The sequence below is a fragment of the Electrophorus electricus genome, chromosome 13 (genome assembly GCF_041902795.1).
Source record: "Electrophorus electricus isolate QZ-2024a chromosome 13, ASM4190279v1, whole genome shotgun sequence".
NCBI classification, from domain to species: domain Eukaryota; kingdom Metazoa; phylum Chordata; class Actinopteri; order Gymnotiformes; family Gymnotidae; genus Electrophorus; species Electrophorus electricus.
This window is the reverse complement of record NC_137509.1, coordinates 19,743,533-19,763,610: the sequence shown is the minus strand read 5'-3', so window position 1 is coordinate 19,763,610 and position 20,078 is coordinate 19,743,533. Positions and strand designations below refer to the sequence as shown.

At 36.8% G+C, this 20,078-nt stretch overlaps 2 non-coding genes and 22 pseudogenes across 2 annotated transcripts; all 24 read right to left on the bottom strand.

Annotated features, from left to right (window-relative positions):
- Nucleotides 1-636: 636 nt before the first annotated feature.
- On the bottom strand, nucleotides 637-755 carry LOC145648955 (5S ribosomal RNA; annotated as a pseudogene).
- Nucleotides 756-1,546: 791 nt separating this feature from the next.
- Nucleotides 1,547-1,665, bottom strand: LOC145648394 (5S ribosomal RNA; annotated as a pseudogene).
- Nucleotides 1,666-2,017: 352 nt separating this feature from the next.
- LOC145650493 (5S ribosomal RNA) lies at nucleotides 2,018-2,136 on the bottom strand (annotated as a pseudogene).
- Nucleotides 2,137-2,488: 352 nt separating this feature from the next.
- Nucleotides 2,489-2,607, bottom strand: LOC145648185 (5S ribosomal RNA; annotated as a pseudogene).
- A 790-nt stretch (nucleotides 2,608-3,397) lies between these two features.
- Nucleotides 3,398-3,516, bottom strand: LOC145646427 (5S ribosomal RNA; annotated as a pseudogene).
- Nucleotides 3,517-4,621: 1,105 nt separating this feature from the next.
- LOC145648393 (5S ribosomal RNA) lies at nucleotides 4,622-4,740 on the bottom strand (annotated as a pseudogene).
- A 352-nt stretch (nucleotides 4,741-5,092) lies between these two features.
- On the bottom strand, nucleotides 5,093-5,211 carry LOC145650492 (5S ribosomal RNA; annotated as a pseudogene).
- Nucleotides 5,212-5,563: 352 nt separating this feature from the next.
- Nucleotides 5,564-5,682, bottom strand: LOC145648184 (5S ribosomal RNA; annotated as a pseudogene).
- Nucleotides 5,683-6,693: 1,011 nt separating this feature from the next.
- On the bottom strand, nucleotides 6,694-6,812 carry LOC145650491 (5S ribosomal RNA; annotated as a pseudogene).
- Nucleotides 6,813-7,164: 352 nt separating this feature from the next.
- LOC145648441 (5S ribosomal RNA) lies at nucleotides 7,165-7,283 on the bottom strand. The gene has a single exon (XR_014116462.1). It is a non-coding gene; the product is annotated as a 5S ribosomal RNA (ribosomal RNA).
- Nucleotides 7,284-8,073: 790 nt separating this feature from the next.
- LOC145648340 (5S ribosomal RNA) lies at nucleotides 8,074-8,192 on the bottom strand (annotated as a pseudogene).
- A 666-nt stretch (nucleotides 8,193-8,858) lies between these two features.
- On the bottom strand, nucleotides 8,859-8,977 carry LOC145646425 (5S ribosomal RNA; annotated as a pseudogene).
- Nucleotides 8,978-10,083: 1,106 nt separating this feature from the next.
- On the bottom strand, nucleotides 10,084-10,202 carry LOC145648339 (5S ribosomal RNA; annotated as a pseudogene).
- Nucleotides 10,203-10,868: 666 nt separating this feature from the next.
- On the bottom strand, nucleotides 10,869-10,987 carry LOC145647163 (5S ribosomal RNA). The gene has a single exon (XR_014116290.1). It is a non-coding gene; the product is annotated as a 5S ribosomal RNA (ribosomal RNA).
- A 1,106-nt stretch (nucleotides 10,988-12,093) lies between these two features.
- On the bottom strand, nucleotides 12,094-12,212 carry LOC145643611 (5S ribosomal RNA; annotated as a pseudogene).
- A 352-nt stretch (nucleotides 12,213-12,564) lies between these two features.
- LOC145649198 (5S ribosomal RNA) lies at nucleotides 12,565-12,683 on the bottom strand (annotated as a pseudogene).
- Nucleotides 12,684-13,035: 352 nt separating this feature from the next.
- On the bottom strand, nucleotides 13,036-13,154 carry LOC145643610 (5S ribosomal RNA; annotated as a pseudogene).
- A 352-nt stretch (nucleotides 13,155-13,506) lies between these two features.
- On the bottom strand, nucleotides 13,507-13,625 carry LOC145643609 (5S ribosomal RNA; annotated as a pseudogene).
- A 1,105-nt stretch (nucleotides 13,626-14,730) lies between these two features.
- Nucleotides 14,731-14,849, bottom strand: LOC145648136 (5S ribosomal RNA; annotated as a pseudogene).
- Nucleotides 14,850-15,405: 556 nt separating this feature from the next.
- On the bottom strand, nucleotides 15,406-15,524 carry LOC145646424 (5S ribosomal RNA; annotated as a pseudogene).
- Nucleotides 15,525-16,190: 666 nt separating this feature from the next.
- Nucleotides 16,191-16,309, bottom strand: LOC145646423 (5S ribosomal RNA; annotated as a pseudogene).
- A 1,105-nt stretch (nucleotides 16,310-17,414) lies between these two features.
- Nucleotides 17,415-17,533, bottom strand: LOC145649512 (5S ribosomal RNA; annotated as a pseudogene).
- A 668-nt stretch (nucleotides 17,534-18,201) lies between these two features.
- On the bottom strand, nucleotides 18,202-18,320 carry LOC145650080 (5S ribosomal RNA; annotated as a pseudogene).
- A 1,544-nt stretch (nucleotides 18,321-19,864) lies between these two features.
- On the bottom strand, nucleotides 19,865-19,983 carry LOC145646422 (5S ribosomal RNA; annotated as a pseudogene).
- Between the last annotated feature and the right edge of the window lie 95 nt (nucleotides 19,984-20,078).

Below are 20,078 nucleotides of genomic sequence, written 5' to 3'. Positions count from 1 at the left end.
TGTGCTAACATATAGTTTTTTGATGAATCACTGCACTTCACATTCAGGCATGTGAGTTGGAGAGTAAATGAAAGTGATGCAAAAAAAACTTACAGCATCTGCTATTCCCAGGTGCTAACAGATAGTTTGAGTTAATTATTCACTGCACTTCAAATTTGAACATGATAGCTTGAACATAAATTAAAGGGATGCAATACAATCTTACAGCACCTGCTATTCCCTGGTACTAAAATATTTCTATTTAATCTGTACACTTCACATACAAGCTTGTCAGTTGCAGATTAAAGTAAAGTGATGCAACAAAAACTTACAGCATTTGCTATTCCCAGGTGCTAACAGATAGTTTTTTTAATTAATCACTGCACTTCACATCCTAGCATGTCATCTTGAAAGTAAATTAAAGTGATGCAAGAGGAGCTTACAGCATCTCGTAGTCCAAGGTGCTAACAGATAGATTTTTGAGGAATTACTGCACTTCACATTCAGGCATGTGAGTTGGAGAGTAAATGAAAGTGATGCAAAAAAAACTTACAGCATCTGCTATTCCCAGGTGCTAACAGATAGTTTTTTTTATTAATCACTGCACTTCACATTTGAGCATGTCAGCTTGAAAGTAAATTAATGTGATGCAAGAAAAGCTTACAGCACCTGGTATTCCTAGGTAGGGTCCCACCTCAGTACTATACAGGCCCAAACTTGCTTAGCTTCCAAGGTCAGATGAGATTGGGCGTTCTCAAGCTGGTGTGGCCGTAAGACTTCAACACTTACTCAAATTGCCTAATCATAGCAAATATGATCAAAGACCAATCTGACAATTTTTTTTATTAATCCCTGCACTTGACATTCTAGAATGGTATCTTGAATGTAAATTAAATGATGCAATAAAAGCTTACAACATCTGGTATACGGAGGCACTAACAGAAAGTTTTTTGATGAATCACTGCACTTCACATTCAGGCATGTGAGTTGGAGAGTAAATGAAAGTGATGCAAAAAAAACTTACAGCATCTGCTATTCCCAGGTGCTAACAGATAGTTTGAGTTAATTATTCACTGCACTTCAAATTTGAACATGATAGCTTGAACATAAATTAAAGGGATGCAATACAATATTACAGCACCTGCTATTCCCTGGTACTAAAATATTTCTATTTAATCTGTACACTTCACATACAAGCTTGTCAGTTGCAGATTAAAGTAAAGTGATGCAACAAAAACTTACAGCATTTGCTATTCCCACGTGCTAACAGATAGTTTTTTTAATTAATCACTGCACTTCACATCCTAGCATGTCATCTTGAAAGTAAATTAAAGTGATGCAAGAGAAGCTTACAGCATCTCGTAGTCCAAGGTGCTAACAGATAGATTTTTGAGGAATCACTGCAGTTCACATTCAGGCATGTGAGTTGGAGAGTAAATGAAAGTGATGCAAAAAAAACTTACAGCATCTGCTATTCCCAGGTGCTAACAGATAGTTTTTTTTATTAATCACTGCACTTCACATTTGAGCATGTCAGCTTGAAAGTAAATTAAAGTGATGCAAGAAAAGCTTACAGCACCTGGTATTCCTAGGTAGGGTCCCACCTCAGTACTATCCAGGCCCAAACTTGCTTAGCTTCCAAGGTCAGATGAGATTGGGCATTCTCAAACTGGTGTGGCCGTAAGCCTTAAACACTTACTCAAATTGCCTAATCATAGCAAATATGATCAAAGACCAATCTGACAATTTTTTTTATTAATCCCTGCAATTGACATTCTAGAATGTTATCTTGAATGTAAATTAAATGATGCAATAAAAGCTTACAACATCTGGTATACGGAGGAAGTAACAGACAGTTTTATGATGAATCACTGCACTTCACATTCAGGCACGTGAGTTGGAGAGTAAATGAAAGTGATGCAAAAAAAACTTACAGCATCTGCTATTCCCAGGTGCTAACAGATAGTTTTTTTTATTAATCACTGCACTTCACATTTGAGCATGTCAGCTTTAAAGTAAATTAAAGTGATGCAAGAAAAGCTTACAGCACCTGGTATTCCTAGGTAGGGTCCCACCTCAGTAGTATCCAGGCCCAAACTTGCTTAGCTTCCAAGGTCAGATGAGATTGGGCATGCTCAAACTGGTGTGGCCGTAAGCCTCAAACACTTACTCAAATTGCCTAATCATAGCAAATATGATCAAAGACCAATCTGACAATTTTTTTTATTAATCCCTGCACTTGACATTCTAGAATGTTATCTTGAATGTAAATTAAATGATACAATAAAAGCTTACAACATCTGGTATACGGAGGCACTAACAGACAGTTTTTTGATGAATCACTGCACTTCACATTCAGGCATGTGAGTTGGAGAGTAAATGAAAGTGATGCAAAAAAAACTTACAGCATCTGCTATTCCCAGGTGCTAACAGATAGTTTTTTATATTAATCACTGCACTTCACATTTGAGCATGTCAGCTTGAAAGTAAATTAAAGTGATGCAAGAAAAGCTTACAGCACCTGGTATTCCTAGGTAGGGTCCCACCTCAGTACTATCCAGGCCCAAACTTGCTTAGCTTCCAAGGTCAGAGGAGATTGGGCGTTCTCAAGCTGGTGTGGCCGTAAGCCTTCAACACTTACTCAAATTGCCTAATCATAGCAAATATGATCAAAGACCAATCTGACAATTTTTTTTATTAATCCCTGCACTTGACGTTCTAGAATGTTATCTTGAATGTAAATTAAATGATGCAATAAAAGCTTACAACATCTTGTATACGGAGGCACTAACAGACAGTTTTTTGATGAATCACTGCACTTCACATTCAGGCATGTGAGTTGGAGAGTAAATGAAAGTGATGCAAAAAAAACTTACAAAATCTGCTATTCCCAGGTGCTAACAGATAGTTTGAGTTAATTATTCACTGCACTTCAAATTTGAACATGATAGCTTGAAAATAAATTAAAGGGATGCAAACAATCTTACAGCACCTGCTATTCCCTGGTACTAAAATATTTCTATTTAATCTGTACACTTCACATACAAGCTTGTCAGTTGCAGATTAAAGTAAAGTGATGCAACAAAAACTTACAGCATCTGCTATTCCCAGGTGCTAACAGATAGTTTTTTTAATTAATCACTGCACTTCACATCCTAGCATGTCATCTTGAAAGTAAATTAAAGTGATGCAAGAGAAGCTTACAGCATCTCGTAGTCCAAGGTGCTAACAGATAGATTTTTGAGGAATCACTGCACTTCACATTCAGGCATGTGAGTTGGAGAGTAAATGAAAGTGATGCAAAAAAAACTTACAGCATCTGCTATTCCCAGGTGCTAACAGATAGTTTTTTTTATTAATCACTGCACTTCACATTTGAGCATGTCAGCTTGAAAGTAAATTAAAGTGATGCAAGAAAAGCTTACAGCACCTGGTATTCCTAGGTAGGGTCCCACCTCAGTACTATTCAGGCCCAAACTTGCTTAGCTTCCAAGGTCAGATGAGATTGGGCGTTCTCAAGCTGGTGTGGCCGTAAGCCTTAAACACTTACTCAAATTGCCTAATCATAGCAAATATGATCAAAGACCAATCTGACAATTTTTTTTATTAATCCCTGCACTTGTCATTCTAGAATGTTATCTTGAATGTAATTAAATGATGCAATAAAAGCTTACAATACGGAGCTGGTATGCTGAGGCACTAATTATTCACTGCACTTCAAATTTGAACATGATAGCTTGAACATAAATTAAAGGGATGCAAACAATCTTACAGCACCTGCTATTCCCTGGTACTAAAATATTTCTATTTAATCTGTACACTTCACATACAAGCTTGTCAGTTGCAGATTAAAGTAATGTGATGCGACAAAAACTTACAGCATCTGCTATTCCCAGGTGCTAACAGATAGTTTTTTTAATTAATCACTGCATTTCACATCCTAGCATGTCATCTTGACAGTAAATTAATGTGATGCAAGAGAAGCTTACAGCATCTCGTAGTCCAATGTGCTAACATATAGTTTTTTGATGAATCACTGCACTTCACATTCAGGCATGTGAGTTGGAGAGTAAATGAAAGTGATGCAAAAAAAACTTACAGCATCTGCTATTCCCAGGTGCTAACAGATAGTTTGAGTTAATTATTCACTGCACTTCAAATTTGAACATGATAGCTTGAACATAAATTAAAGGGATGCAATACAATCTTACAGCACCTGCTATTCCCTGGTACTAAAATATTTCTATTTAATCTGTACACTTCACATACAAGCTTGTCAGTTGCAGATTAAAGTAAAGTGATGCAACAAAAACTTACAGCATTTGCTATTCCCACGTGCTAACAGATAGTTTTTTTAATTAATCACTGCACTTCACATCCTAGCATGTCATCTTGAAAGTAAATTAAAGTGATGCAAGAGAAGCTTACAGCATCTCGTAGTCCAAGGTGCTAACAGATAGATTTTTGAGGAATCACTGCAGTTCACATTCAGGCATGTGAGTTGGAGAGTAAATGAAAGTGATGCAAAAAAAACTTACAGCATCTGCTATTCCCAGGTGCTAACAGATAGTTTTTTTTATTAATCACTGCACTTCACATTTGAGCATGTCAGCTTGAAAGTAAATTAAAGTGATGCAAGAAAAGCTTACAGCACCTGGTATTCCTAGGTAGGGTCCCACCTCAGTACTATCCAGGCCCAAACTTGCTTAGCTTCCAAGGTCAGATGAGATTGGGCATTCTCAAACTGGTGTGGCCGTAAGCCTTAAACACTTACTCAAATTGCCTAATCATAGCAAATATGATCAAAGACCAATCTGACAATTTTTTTTATTAATCCCTGCAATTGACATTCTAGAATGTTATCTTGAATGTAAATTAAATGATGCAATAAAAGCTTACAACATCTGGTATACGGAGGAAGTAACAGACAGTTTTATGATGAATCACTGCACTTCACATTCAGGCACGTGAGTTGGAGAGTAAATGAAAGTGATGCAAAAAAAACTTACAGCATCTGCTATTCCCAGGTGCTAACAGATAGTTTTTTTTATTAATCACTGCACTTCACATTTGAGCATGTCAGCTTGAAAGTAAATTAAAGTGATGCAAGAAAAGCTTACAGCACCTGGTATTCCTAGGTAGGGTCCCACCTCAGTAGTATCCAGGCCCAAACTTGCTTAGCTTCCAAGGTCAGATGAGATTGGGCATGCTCAAACTGGTGTGGCCGTAAGCCTCAAACACTTACTCAAATTGCCTAATCATAGCAAATATGATCAAAGACCAATCTGACAATTTTTTTTATTAATCCCTGCACTTGACATTCTAGAATGTTATCTTGAATGTAAATTAAATGATACAATAAAAGCTTACAACATCTGGTATACGGAGGCACTAACAGACAGTTTTTTGATGAATCACTGCACTTCACATTCAGGCATGTGAGTTGGAGAGTAAATGAAAGTGATGCAAAAAAAACTTACAGCATCTGCTATTCCCAGGTGCTAACAGATAGTTTTTTATATTAATCACTGCACTTCACATTTGAGCATGTCAGCTTGAAAGTAAATTAAAGTGATGCAAGAAAAGCTTACAGCACCTGGTATTCCTAGGTAGGGTCCCACCTCAGTACTATCCAGGCCCAAACTTGCTTAGCTTCCAAGGTCAGAGGAGATTGGGCGTTCTCAAGCTGGTGTGGCCGTAAGCCTTCAACACTTACTCAAATTGCCTAATCATAGCAAATATGATCAAAGACCAATCTGACAATTTTTTTTATTAATCCCTGCACTTGACGTTCTAGAATGTTATCTTGAATGTAAATTAAATGATGCAATAAAAGCTTACAACATCTTGTATACGGAGGCACTAACAGACAGTTTTTTGATGAATCACTGCACTTCACATTCAGGCATGTGAGTTGGAGAGTAAATGAAAGTGATGCAAAAAAAACTTACAAAATCTGCTATTCCCAGGTGCTAACAGATAGTTTGAGTTAATTATTCACTGCACTTCAAATTTGAACATGATAGCTTGAAAATAAATTAAAGGGATGCAAACAATCTTACAGCACCTGCTATTCCCTGGTACTAAAATATTTCTATTTAATCTGTACACTTCACATACAAGCTTGTCAGTTGCAGATTAAAGTAAAGTGATGCAACAAAAACTTACAGCATCTGCTATTCCCAGGTGCTAACAGATAGTTTTTTTAATTAATCACTGCACTTCACATCCTAGCATGTCATCTTGAAAGTAAATTAAAGTGATGCAAGAGAAGCTTACAGCATCTCGTAGTCCAAGGTGCTAACAGATAGATTTTTGAGGAATCACTGCACTTCACATTCAGGCATGTGAGTTGGAGAGTAAATGAAAGTGATGCAAAAAAAACTTACAGCATCTGCTATTCCCAGGTGCTAACAGATAGTTTTTTTTATTAATCACTGCACTTCACATCCTAGCATGTCATCTTGAAAGTAAATTAAAGTGATGCAAGAGAAGCTTACAGCATCTCGTAGTCCAAGGTGCTAACAGATAGTTTTTTGATGAATCACTGCACTTCACATTCAGGCACGTGAGTTGGAGAGTAAATGAAAGTGATGCAAAAAAAACTTACAGCATCTGCTATTCCCAGGTGCTAACAGATAGTTTTTTTTATTAATCACTGCACTTCACATTTGAGCATGTCAGCTTGAAAGTAAATTAAAGTGATGCAAGAAAAGCTTACAGCACCTGGTATTCCTAGGTAGGGTCCCACCTCAGTAGTATCCAGGCCCAAACTTGCTTAGCTTCCAAGGTCAGATGAGATTGGGCATGCTCAAACTGGTGTGGCCGTAAGCCTCAAACACTTACTCAAATTGCCTAATCATAGCAAATATGATCAAAGACCAATCTGACAATTTTTTTTATTAATCCCTGCACTTGACATTCTAGAATGTTATCTTGAATGTAAATTAAATGATGCAATAAAAGCTTACAACATCTGGTATACGGAGGCACTAACAGACAGTTTTTTGATGAATCACTGCACTTCACATTCAGGCATGTGAGTTGGAGAGTAAATGAAAGTGATGCAAAAAAAACTTACAGCATCTGCTATTCCCAGGTGCTAACAGATAGTTTTTTATATTAATCACTGCACTTCACATTTGAGCATGTCAGCTTGAAAGTAAATTAAAGTGATGCAAGAAAAGCTTACAGCACCTGGTATTCCTAGGTAGGGTCCCACCTCAGTACTATCCAGGCCCAAACTTGCTTAGCTTCCAAGGTCAGATGAGATTGGGCGTTCTCAAGCTGGTGTGGCCGTAAGCCTTAAACACTTACTCAAATTGCCTAATCATAGCAAATATGATCAAAGACCAATCTGACAATTTTTTTTATTAATCCCTGCACTTGACGTTCTAGAATGTTATCTTGAATGTAAATTAAATGATGCAATAAAAGCTTACAACATCTTGTATACGGAGGCACTAACAGACAGTTTTTTGATGAATCACTGCACTTCACATTCAGGCATGTGAGTTGGAGAGTAAATGAAAGTGATGCAAAAAAAACTTACATCATCTGCTATTCCCAGGTGCTAACAGATAGTTTGAGTTAATTATTCACTGCACTTCAAATTTGAACATGATAGCTTGAAAATAAATTAAAGGGATGCAAACAATCTTACAGCACCTGCTATTCCCTGCTACTAAAATATTTCTATTTAATCTGTACACTTCACATACAAGCTTGTCAGTTGCAGATTAAAGTAAAGTGATGCAACAAAAACTTACAGCATCTGCTATTCCCAGGTGCTAACAGATAGTTTTTTTAATTAATCACTGCACTTCACATCCTAGCATGTCATCTTGAAAGTAAATTAAAGTGATGCAAGAGAAGCTTACAGCATCTCGTAGTCCAAGGTGCTAACAGATAGATTTTTGAGGAATCACTGCACTTCACATTCAGGCATGTGAGTTGGAGAGTAAATGAAAGTGATGCAAAAAAAACTTACAGCATCTGCTATTCCCAGGTGCTAACAGATAGTTTTTTTTATTAATCACTGCACTTCACATTTGAGCATGTCAGCTTGAAAGTAAATTAAAGTGATGCAAGAAAAGCTTACAGCACCTGGTATTCCTAGGTAGGGTCCCACCTCAGTACTATTCAGGCCCAATCTTGCTTAGCTTCCAAGGTCAGATGAGATTGGGCGTTCTCAAGCTGGTGTGGCCGTAAGCCTTAAACACTTACTCAAATTGCCTAATCATAGCAAATATGATCAAAGACCAATCTGACAATTTTTTTTATTAATCCCTGCACTTGACATTCTAGAATGTTATCTTGAATGTAATTAAATGATGCAATAAAAGCTTACAATATGGAGCTGGTATACGGAGGCACTAATTATTCACTGCACTTCAAATTTGAACATGATAGCTTGAACATAAATTAAAGGGATGCAAACAATCTTACAGCACCTGCTATTCCCTGGTACTAAAATATTTCTATTTAATCTGTACACTTCACATACAAGCTTGTCAGTTGCAGATTAAAGTAAAGTGATGCAACAAAAACTTACAGCATCTGCTATTCCCAGGTGCTAACAGATAGTTTTTTTAATTAATCACTGCACTTCACATCCTAGCATGTCATCTTGAAAGTAAATTAAAGTGATGCAAGAGAAGCTTACAGCATCTCGTAGTCCAAGGTGCTAACAGATAGATTTTTGAGGAATCACTGCACTTCACATTCAGGCATGTGAGTTGGAGAGTAAATGAAAGTCATGCAAAAAAAACTTACAGCATCTGCTATTCCCAGGTGCTAACAGATAGTTTTTTTTATTAATCACTGCACTTCACATTTGAGCATGTCAGCTTGAAAGTAAATTAAAGTGATGCAAGAAAAGCTTACAGCACCTGGTATTCCTAGGTAGGGTCCCACCTCAGTACTATTCAGGCCCAAACTTGCTTAGCTTCCAAGGTCAGATGAGATTGGGCGTTCTCAAGCTGGTGTGGCCGTAAGCCTTAAACAATTACTCAAATTGCCTAATCATAGCAAATATGATCAAAGACCAATCTGACAATTTTTTTTATTAATCCCTGCACTTGACATTCTAGAATGTTATCTTGAATGTAATTAAATGATGCAATAAAAGCTTACAATACGGAGCTGGTATACTGAGGCACTAATTATTCACTGCACTTCAAATTTGAACATGATAGCTTGAACATAAATTAAAGGGATGCAAACAATCTTACAGCACCTGCTATTCCCTGGTACTAAAATATTTCTATTTAATCTGTACACTTCACATACAAGCTTGTCAGTTGCAGATTAAAGTAAAGTGATGCAACAAAAACTTACAGCATCTGCTATTCCCAGGTGCTAACAGATAGTTTTTTTAATTAATCACTGCATTTCACATCCTAGCATGTCATCTTGACAGTAAATTAAAGTGATGCAAGAGAAGCTTACAGCATCTCGTAGTCCAATGTGCTAACATATAGTTTTTTGATGAATCACTGCACTTCACATTCAGGCATGTAGGTTGGAGAGTAAATGAAAGTGATGCAAAAAAAAACTTACAGCATCTGCTATTCCCAGGTGCTAACAGATAGTTTGAGTTAATTATTCACTGCACTTCAAATTTGAACATGATAGCTTGAACATAAATTAAAGGGATGCAATACAATCTTACAGCACCTGCTATTCCCTGGTACTAAAATATTTCTATTTAATCTGTACACTTCACATACAAGCTTGTCAGTTGCAGATTAAAGTAAAGTGATGCAACAAAAACTTACAGCATTTGCTATTCCCAGGTGCTAACAGATAGTTTTTTTAATTAATCACTGCACTTCACATCCTAGCATGTCATCTTGAAAGTAAATTAAAGTGATGCAAGAGAAGCTTACAGCATCTCGTAGTCCAAGGTGCTAACAGATAGATTTTTGAGGAATCACTGCACTTCACATTCAGGCATGTGAGTTGGAGAGTAAATGAAAGTGATGCAAAAAAAACTTACAGCATCTGCTATTCCCAGGTGCTAACAGATAGTTTTTTTTATTAATCACTGCACTTCACATTTGAGCATGTCAGCTTGAAAGTAAATTAAAGTGATGCAAGAAAAGCTTACAGCACCTGGTATTCCTAGGTAGGGTCCCACCTCAGTACTATTCAGGCCCAATCTTGCTTAGCTTCCAAGGTCAGATGAGATTGGGCGTTCTCAAGCTGGTGTGGCCGTAAGCCTTAAACACTTACTCAAATTGCCTAATCATAGCAAATATGATCAAAGACCAATCTGACAATTTTTTTTATTAATCCCTGCACTTGACATTCTAGAATGTTATCTTGAATGTAATTAAATGATGCAATAAAAGCTTACAATACGGAGCTGGTATACGGAGGCACTAATTATTCACTGCACTTCAAATTTGAACATGATAGCTTGAACATAAATTAAAGGGATGCAAACAATCTTACAGCACCTGCTATTCCCTGGTACTAAAATATTTCTATTTAATCTGTACACTTCACATACAAGCTTGTCAGTTGCAGATTAAAGTAAAGTGATGCAACAAAAACTTACAGCATTTGCTATTCCCAGGTGCTAACAGATAGTTTTTTTAATTAATCACTGCACTTCACATCCTAGCATGTCATCTTGAAAGTAAATTAAAGTGATGCAAGAGAAGCTTACAGCATCTCGTAGTCCAAGGTGCTAACAGATAGATTTTTGAGGAATCACTGCACTTCACATTCAGGCATGTGAGTTGGAGAGTAAATGAAAGTGATGCAAAAAAAACGTACAGCATCTGCTATTCCCAGGTGCTAACAGATAGTTTTTTTTATTAATCACTGCACTTCACATTTGAGCATGTCAGCTTGAAAGTAAATTAAAGTGATGCAAGAAAAGCTTACAGCACCTGGTATTCCTAGGTAGGGTCCCACCTCAGTACTATTCAGGCCCAAACTTGCTTAGCTTCCAAGATCAGATGAGATTGGGCGTTCTCAAGCTGGTGTGGCCGTAAGCCTTAAACACTTACTCAAATTGCCTAATCATAGCAAATATGATCAAAGACCAATCTGACAATTTTTTTTATTAATCCCTGCACTTGACATTCTAGAATGTTATCTTGAATGTAATTAAATGATGCAATAAAAGCTTACAATACGGAGCTGGTATACTGAGGCACTAATTATTCACTGCACTTCAAATTTGAACATGATAGCTTGAACATAAATTAAAGGGATGCAAACAATCTTACAGCACCTGCTATTCCCTGGTACTAAAATATTTCTATTTAATCTGTACACTTCACATACAAGCTTGTCAGTTGCAGATTAAAGTAAAGTGATGCAACAAAAACTTACAGCATCTGCTATTCCCAGGTGCTAACAGATAGTTTTTTTAATTAATCACTGCATTTCACATCCTAGCATGTCATCTTGACAGTAAATTAAAGTGATGCAAGAGAAGCTTACAGCATCTCGTAGTCCAATGTGCTAACATATAGTTTTTTGATGAATCACTGCACTTCACATTCAGGCATGTAGGTTGGAGAGTAAATGAAAGTGATGCAAAAAAAACTTACAGCATCTGCTATTCCCAGGTGCTAACAGATAGTTTGAGTTAATTATTCACTGCACTTCAAATTTGAACATGATAGCTTGAACATAAATTAAAGGGATGCAATACAATCTTACAGCACCTGCTATTCCCTGGTACTAAAATATTTCTATTTAATCTGTACACTTCACATACAAGCTTGTCAGTTGCAGATTAAAGTAAAGTGATGCAACAAAAACTTACAGCATTTGCTATTCCCAGGTGCTAACAGATAGTTTTTTTAATTAATCACTGCACTTCACATCCTAGCATGTCATCTTGAAAGTAAATTGAAGGGATGCAAGAGAAGCTTACAGCATCTCGTAGTCCAAGGTGCTAACAGATAGATTTTTGAGGAATCACTGCACTTCACATTCAGGCATGTGAGTTGGAGAGTAAATGAAAGTGATGCAAAAAAAACTTACAGCATCTGCTATTCCCAGGTGCTAACAGATAGTTTTTTTTTATTAATCACTGCACATCACATTTGAGCATGTCAGCTTGAAAGTAAATTAAAGTGATGCAAGAAAAGCTTACAGCACCTGGTATTCCTAGGTAGGGTCCCACCTCAGTAGTATCCAGGCCCAAACTTGCTTAGCTTCCAAGGTCAGATGAGATTGGGCTTGCTCAAACTGGTGTGGCCGTAAGCCTTAAACACTTACTCAAATTGCCTAATCATAGCAAATATGATCAAAGACCAATCTGACAATTTTTTTTATTAATCCCTGCACTTGACATTCTAGAATGTTATCTTGAATGTAAATTAAATGATGCAATAAAAGCTTACAACATCTGGTATACGGAGGCACTAACAGACAGTTTTTTGATGAATCACTGCACTTCACATTCAGGCATGTGAGTTGGAGAGTAAATGAAAGTGATGCAAAAAAAACTTACAGCATCTGCTATTCCCAGGTGCTAACAGATAGTTTTTTTTATTAATCACTGCACTTCACATTTGAGCATGTCAGCTTGAAAGTAAATTAAAGTGATGCAAGAAAAGCTTACAGCACCTGGTATTCCTAGGTAGGGTCCCACCTCAGTACTATCCAGGCCCAAACTTGCTTAGCTTCCAAGGTCAGATGAGATTGGGAATTCTCAAACTGGTGTGGCCATAAGCCTTAAACACTTACTCAAATTGCCTAATCATAGCAAATATGATCAAAGACCAATCTGACAATTTTTTTTATTAATCCCTGCAATTGACATTCTAGAATGTTATCTTGAATGTAAATTAAATGATGCAATAAAAGCTTACAACATCTGGTATACGGAGGAACTAACAGACAGTTTTTTAATGAATCACTGCACTTCACATTCAGGCACGTGAGTTGGAGAGTAAATGAAAGTGATGCAAAAAAAACTTACAGCATCTGCTATTCCCAGGTGCTAACAGATAGTTTTTTTTATTAATCACTGCACTTCACATTTGAGCATGTCAGCTTGAAAGTAAATTAAAGTGATGCAAGAAAAGCTTACAGCACCTGGTATTCCTAGGTAGGGTCCCACCTCAGTAGTATCCAGGCCCAAACTTGCTTAGCTTCCAAGGTCAGATGAGATTGGGCTTGCTCAAACTGGTGTGGCCGTAAGCCTTAAACACTTACTCAAATTGCCTAATCATAGCAAATATGATCAAAGACCAATCTGACAATTTTTTTTATTAATCCCTGCACTTGACGTTCTAGAATGTTATCTTGAATGTAAATTAAATGATGCAATAAAAGCTTACAACATCTGGTATACGGAGGAACTAACAGACAGTTTTTTAATGAATCACTGCACTTCACATTCAGGCACGTGAGTTGGAGAGTAAATGAAAGTGATGCAAAAAAAACTTACAGCATCTGCTATTCCCAGGTGCTAACAGATAGTTTTTTTTATTAATCACTGCACTTCACATTTGAGCATGTCAGCTTGAAAGTAAATTAAAGTGATGCAAGAAAAGCTTACAGCACCTGGTATTCCTAGGTAGGGTCCCACCTCAGTAGTATCCAGGCCCAAACTTGCTTAGCTTCCAAGGTCAGATGAGATTGGGCTTGCTCAAACTGGTGTGGCCGTAAGCCTTAAACACTTACTCAAATTGCCTAATCATAGCAAATATGATCAAAGACCAATCTGACAATTTTTTTTATTAATCCCTGCACTTGACGTTCTAGAATGTTATCTTGAATGTAATTAAATGATGCAATAAAAGCTTACAATACGGAGCTGGTATACGGAGGCACTAATTATTCACTGCACTTCAAATTTGAACATGATAGCTTGAACATAAATTAAAGGGATCCAAACAATCTTACAGCACCTGCTATTCCCTGGTACTAAAATATTTCTATTTAATCTGTACACTTCACATACAAGCTTGTCAGTTGCAGATTAAAGTAAAGTGATGCAACAAAAACTTACAGCATCTGCTATTCCCAGGTGCTAACAGATAGTTTTTTTAATTAATCACTGCATTTCACATCCTAGCATGTCATCTTGACAGTAAATTAAAGTGATGCAAGAGAAGCTTACAGCATCTCGTAGTCCAATGTGCTAACATATAGTTTTTTGATGAATCACTACACTTCACATTCAGGCATGTGAGTTGGAGAGTAAATGAAAGTGATGCAAAAAAAACTTACAGCATCTGCTATTCCCAGGTGCTAACAGATAGTTTGAGTTAATTATTCACTGCACTTCAAATTTGAACATGATAGCTTGAACATAAATTAAAGGGATGCAATACAATCTTACAGCACCTGCTATTCCCTGGTACTAAAATATTTCTATTTAATCTGTACACTTCACATACAAGCTTGTCAGTTGCAGATTAAAGTAAAGTGATGCAACAAAAACTTACAGCATTTGCTATTCCCAGGTGCTAACAGATAGTTTTTTTAATTAATCACTGCACTTCACATCCTAGCATGTCATCTTGAAAGTAAATTAAAGTGATGCAAGAGAAGCTTACAGCATCTCGTAGTCCAAGGTGCTAACAGATAGATTTTTGAGGAATCACTGCACTTCACATTCAGGCATGTGAGTTGGAGAGTAAATGAAAGTCATGCAAAAAAAACTTACAGCATCTGCTATTCCCAGGTGCTAACAGATAGTTTTTTTTATTAATCACTGCACTTCACATTTGAGCATGTCAGCTTGAAAGTAAATTAAAGTGATGCAAGAAAAGCTTACAGCACCTGGTATTCCTAGGTAGGGTCCCACCTCAGTACTATTCAGGCCCAAACTTGCTTAGCTTCCAAGGTCAGATGAGATTGGGCGTTCTCAAGCTGGTGTGGCCGTAAGACTTAAACACTTACTCAAATTGCCTAATCATAGCAAATATGATCAAAGACCAATCTGACAATTTTTTTTATTAATCCCTGCAATTGACATTCTAGAATGTTATCTTGAATGTAATTAAATGATGCAATAAAAGCTTACAATACGGAGCTGGTATACGGAGGCACTAATTATTCACTGCACTTCAAATTTGAACATGATAGCTTGAACATAAATTAAAGGGATGCAAACAATCTTACAGCACCTGCTATTCCCTGGTACTAAAATATTTCTATTTAATCTGTACACTTCACATACAAGCTTGTCAGTTGCAGATTAAAGTAAAGTGATGCAACAAAAACTTACAGCATCTGCTATTCCCAGGTGCTAACAGATAGTTTTTTTAATTAATCACTGCATTTCACATCCTAGCATGTCATCTTGACAGTAAATTAAAGTGATGCAAGAGAAGCTTACAGCATCTCGTAGTCCAATGTGCTAACAGATAGTTTTTTTTATTAATCACTGCACTTCACATTTGAGCATGTCAGCTTGAAAGTAAATTAAAGTGATGCAAGGAAAGCTTACAGCACCTGGTATTCCTAGGTAGGGTCCCACCTCAGTACTATTCAGGCCCAAACTTGCTTAGCTTCCAAGGTCAGATGAGATTGGGCGTTCTCAAGCTGGTGTGGCCGTAAGCCTTAAACACTTACTCAAATTCCCTAATCATAGCAAATATGATCAAAGACCAATCTGACAATTTTTTTTATTAATCCCTGCACTTGACATTCTAGAATGTTATCTTGAATGTAATTAAATGATGCAATAAAAGCTTACAATACGGAGCTGGTATACGGAGGCACTAATTATTCACTGCACTTCAAATTTGAACATGATAGCTTGAACATAAATTAAAGGGATGCAAACAATCTTACAGCACCTGCTATTCCCTGGTACTAAAATATTTCTATTTAATCTGTACACTTCACATACAAGCTTGTCAGTTGCAGATTAAAGTAAAGTGATGCAACAAAAACTTACAGCATCTGCTATTCCCAGGTGCTAACAGATAGTTTTTTTAATTAATCACTGCACTTCACATCCTAGCATGTCATCTTGAAAGTAAATTAAAGTGATGCAAGAGAAGCTTACAGCATCTCGTAGTCCAAGGTGCTAACAGATAGATTTTTGAGGAATCACTGCACTTCACATTCAGGCATGTGAGTTGGAGAGTAAATGAAAGTGATGCAAAAAAAACTTACAGCATCTGCTATTCCCAGGTGCTAACAGATAGTTTTTTTTATTAATCACTGCACTTCACATTTGAGCATGTCAGCTTGAAAGTAAATTAAAGTGATGCAAGAAAAGCTTACAGCACCTGGTATTCCTAGGTAGGGTCCCACCTCAGTACTATTCAGGCCCAAACTTGCTTAGCTTCCAAGGTCAGATGAGATTGGGCGTTCTCAAGCTGGTGTGGCCGTAAGCCTTAAACACTTACTCAAATTGCCTAATCATAGCAAATATGATCAAAGACCAATCTGACAATTTTTTTTATTAATCCCTGCACTTGACATTCTAGAATGTTATCTTGAATGTAATTAAATGATGCAATAAAAGCTTACAATACGGAGCTGGTATACTGAGGCACTAATTATTCACTGCACTTCAAATTTGAACATGATAGCTTGAACATAAATTAAAGGGATGCAAACAATCTTACAGCACCTGCTATTCCCTGGTACTAAAATATTTCTATTTAATCTGTACACTTCACATACAAGCTTGTCAGTTGCAGATTAAAGTAAAGTGATGCAACAAAAACTTACAGCATTTGCTATTCCCAGGTGCTAACAGATAGTTTTTATAATTAATCACTGCACTTCACATCCTAGCATGTCATCTTGAAAGTAAATTAAAGTGATGCAAGAGAAGCTTACAGCATCTCGTAGTCCAAGGTGCTAACAGATAGATTTTTGAGGAATCACTGCACTTCACATTCAGGCATGTGAGTTGGAGAGTAAATGAAAGTGATGCAAAAAAAACTTACAGCATCTGCTATTCCCAGGTGCTAACAGATAGTTTGAGTTAATTATTCACTGCACTTCAAATTTGAACATGATAGCTTGAACATAAATTAAAGGGATGCAATACAATCTTACAGCACCTGCTATTCCCTGGTACTAAAATATTTCTATTTAATCTGTACACTTCACATACAAGCTTGTCAGTTGCAGATTAAAGTAAAGTGATGCAACAAAAACTTACAGCATTTGCTATTCCCAGGTGCTAACAGATAGTTTTTTTAATTAATCACTGCACTTCACATCCTAGCATGTCATCTTGAAAGTAAATTAAAGTGATGCAAGAGAAGCTTACAGCATCTCGTAGTCCAAGGTGCTAACAGATAGATTTTTGAGGAATCACTGCACTTCACATTCAGGCATGTGAGTTGGAGAGTAAATGAAAGTGATGCAAAAAAAACTTACAGCATCTGCTATTCCCAGGTGCTAACAGATAGTTTTTTTTATTAATCACTGCACTTCACATTTGAGCATGTCAGCTTGAAAGTAAATTAAAGTGATGCAAGAAAAGCTTACAGCACCTGGTATTCCTAGGTAGGGTCCCACCTCAGTACTATTCACGCCCAAACTTGCTTAGCTTCCAAGGTCAGATGAGATTGGGCGTTCTCAAGCTGGTGTGGCCGTAAGCGTTAAACACTTACTCAAATTGCCTAATCATAGCAAATATGATCAAAGACCAATCTGACAATTTTTTTTATTAATCCCTGCACTTGACATTCTAGAATGTTATCTTGAATGTAATTAAATGATCCAATAAAAGCTTACAATACGGAGCTGGTATACTGAGGCACTAATTATTCACTGCACTTCAAATTTGAACATGATAGATTGAACATAAATTAAAGGGATGCAAACAATCTTACAGCACCTGCTATTCCCTGGTACTAAAATATTTCTATTTAATCTGTACACTTCACATACAAGCTTGTCAGTTGTAGATTAAAGTAAAGTGATGCAACAAAAACTTACAGCATCTGCTATTCCCAGGTGCTAACAGATAGTTTTTTTTAATTAATCACTGCACTTCACATCCTAGCATGTCATCTTGAAAGTAAATTAAAGTGATGCAAGAGAAGCTTACAGCATCTCGTAGTCCAAGGTGCTAACAGATAGATTTTTGAGGAATCACTGCACTTCACATTCAGGCATGTGAGTTGGAGAGTAAATGAAAGTGATGCAAAAAAAACTTACAGCATCTGCTATTCCCAGGTGCTAACAGATAGTTTGAGTTAATTATTCACTGCACTTCAAATTTGAACATGATAGCTTGAACATAAATTAAAGGGATGCAATACAATCTTACAGCACCTGGTATTCCTAGGTAGGGTCCCACCTCAGTACTATTCAGGCCCAAACTTGCTTAGCTTCCAAGGTCAGATGAGATTGGGCGTTCTTAAGCTGGTGTGGCCGTAAGCCTTAAACACTTACTCAAATTGCCTAATCATAGCAAATATGATCAAAGACCAATCTGACAATTTTTTTTATTAATCCCTGCACTTGACATTCTAGAATGTTATCTTGAATGTAATTAAATGATGCAATAAAAGCTTACAATACGGAGCTGGCATACGGAGGCACTAATTATTCACTGCACTTCAAATTTGAACATGATAGCTTGAACATAAATTAAAGGGATGCAAACAATCTTACAGCACCTGCTATTCCCTGGTACTAAAATATTTCTATTTAATCTGTACACTTCACATACAAGCTTGTCAGTTGCAGATTAAAGTAAAGTGATGCAACAAAAACTTACAGCATCTGCTATTCCCAGGTGCTAACAGATAGTTTTTTTAATTAATCACTGCATTTCACATCCTAGCATGTCATCTTGACAGTAAATTAAAGTGATGCAAGAGAAGCTTACAGCATCTCGTAGTCCAATGTGCTAACATATAGTTTTTTGATGAATCACTGCACTTCACATTCAGGCATGTGAGTTGGAGAGTAAATGAAAGTGATGCAAAAAAAACTTACAGCATCTGCTATTCCCAGGTGCTAACAGATAGTTTGAGTTAATTATTCATTGCACTTCAAATTTGAACATGATAGCTTGAACATAAATTAAAGGGATGCAATACAATCTTACAGCACCTGCTATTCCCTGGTACTAAAATATTTCTATTTAATCTGTACACTTCACATACAAGCTTGTCAGTTGCAGATTAAAGTAAAGTGATGCAACAAAAACTTACAGCATCTGCTATTCCCAGGTGCTAACAGATAGTTTTTTTAATTAATCACTGCATTTCACATCCTAGCATGTCATCTTGACAGTAAATTAAAGTGATGCAAGAGAAGCTTACAGCATCTCGTAGTCCAATGTGCTAACATATAGTTTTTTGATGAATCACTGCACTTCACATTCAGGCATGTGAGTTGGAGAGTAAATGAAAGTGATGCAAAAAAAACTTACAGCATCTGCTATTCCCAGGTGCTAACAGATAGTTTGAGTTAATTATTCACTGCACTTCAAATTTGAACATGATAGCTTGAACATAAATTAAAGGGATGCAATACAATCTTACAGCACCTGCTATTCCCTGGTACTAAAATATTTCTATTTAATCTGTACACTTCACATACAAGCTTGTCAGTTGCAGATTAAAGTAAAGTGATGCAACAAAAACTTACAGCATTTGCTATTCCCAGGTGCTAACAGATAGTTTTTTTAATTAATCACTGCACTTCACATCCTAGCATGTCATCTTGAAAGTAAATTAAAGTGATGCAAGAGAAGCTTACAGCATCTCGTAGTCCAAGGTGCTAACAGATAGATTTTTGAGGAATCACTGCACTTCACATTCAGGCATGTGAGTTGGAGAGTAAATGAAAGTGATGCAAAAAAAACTTACAGCATCTGCTATTCCCAGGTGCTAACAGATAGTTTTTTTTATTAATCACTGCACTTCACATTTGAGCATGTCAGCTTGAAAGTAAATTAAAGTGATGCAAGAAAAGCTTACAGCACCTGGTATTCCTAGGTAGGGTCCCACCTCAGTACTATTCAGGCCCAAACTTGCTTAGCTTCCAAGGTCAGATGAGATTGGGCGTTCTCAAGCTGGTGTGGCCGTAAGCCTTAAACACTTACTCAAATTGCCTAATCATAGCAAATATGATCAAAGACCAATCTGACAATTTTTTTTATTAATCCCTGCACTTGACATTCTAGA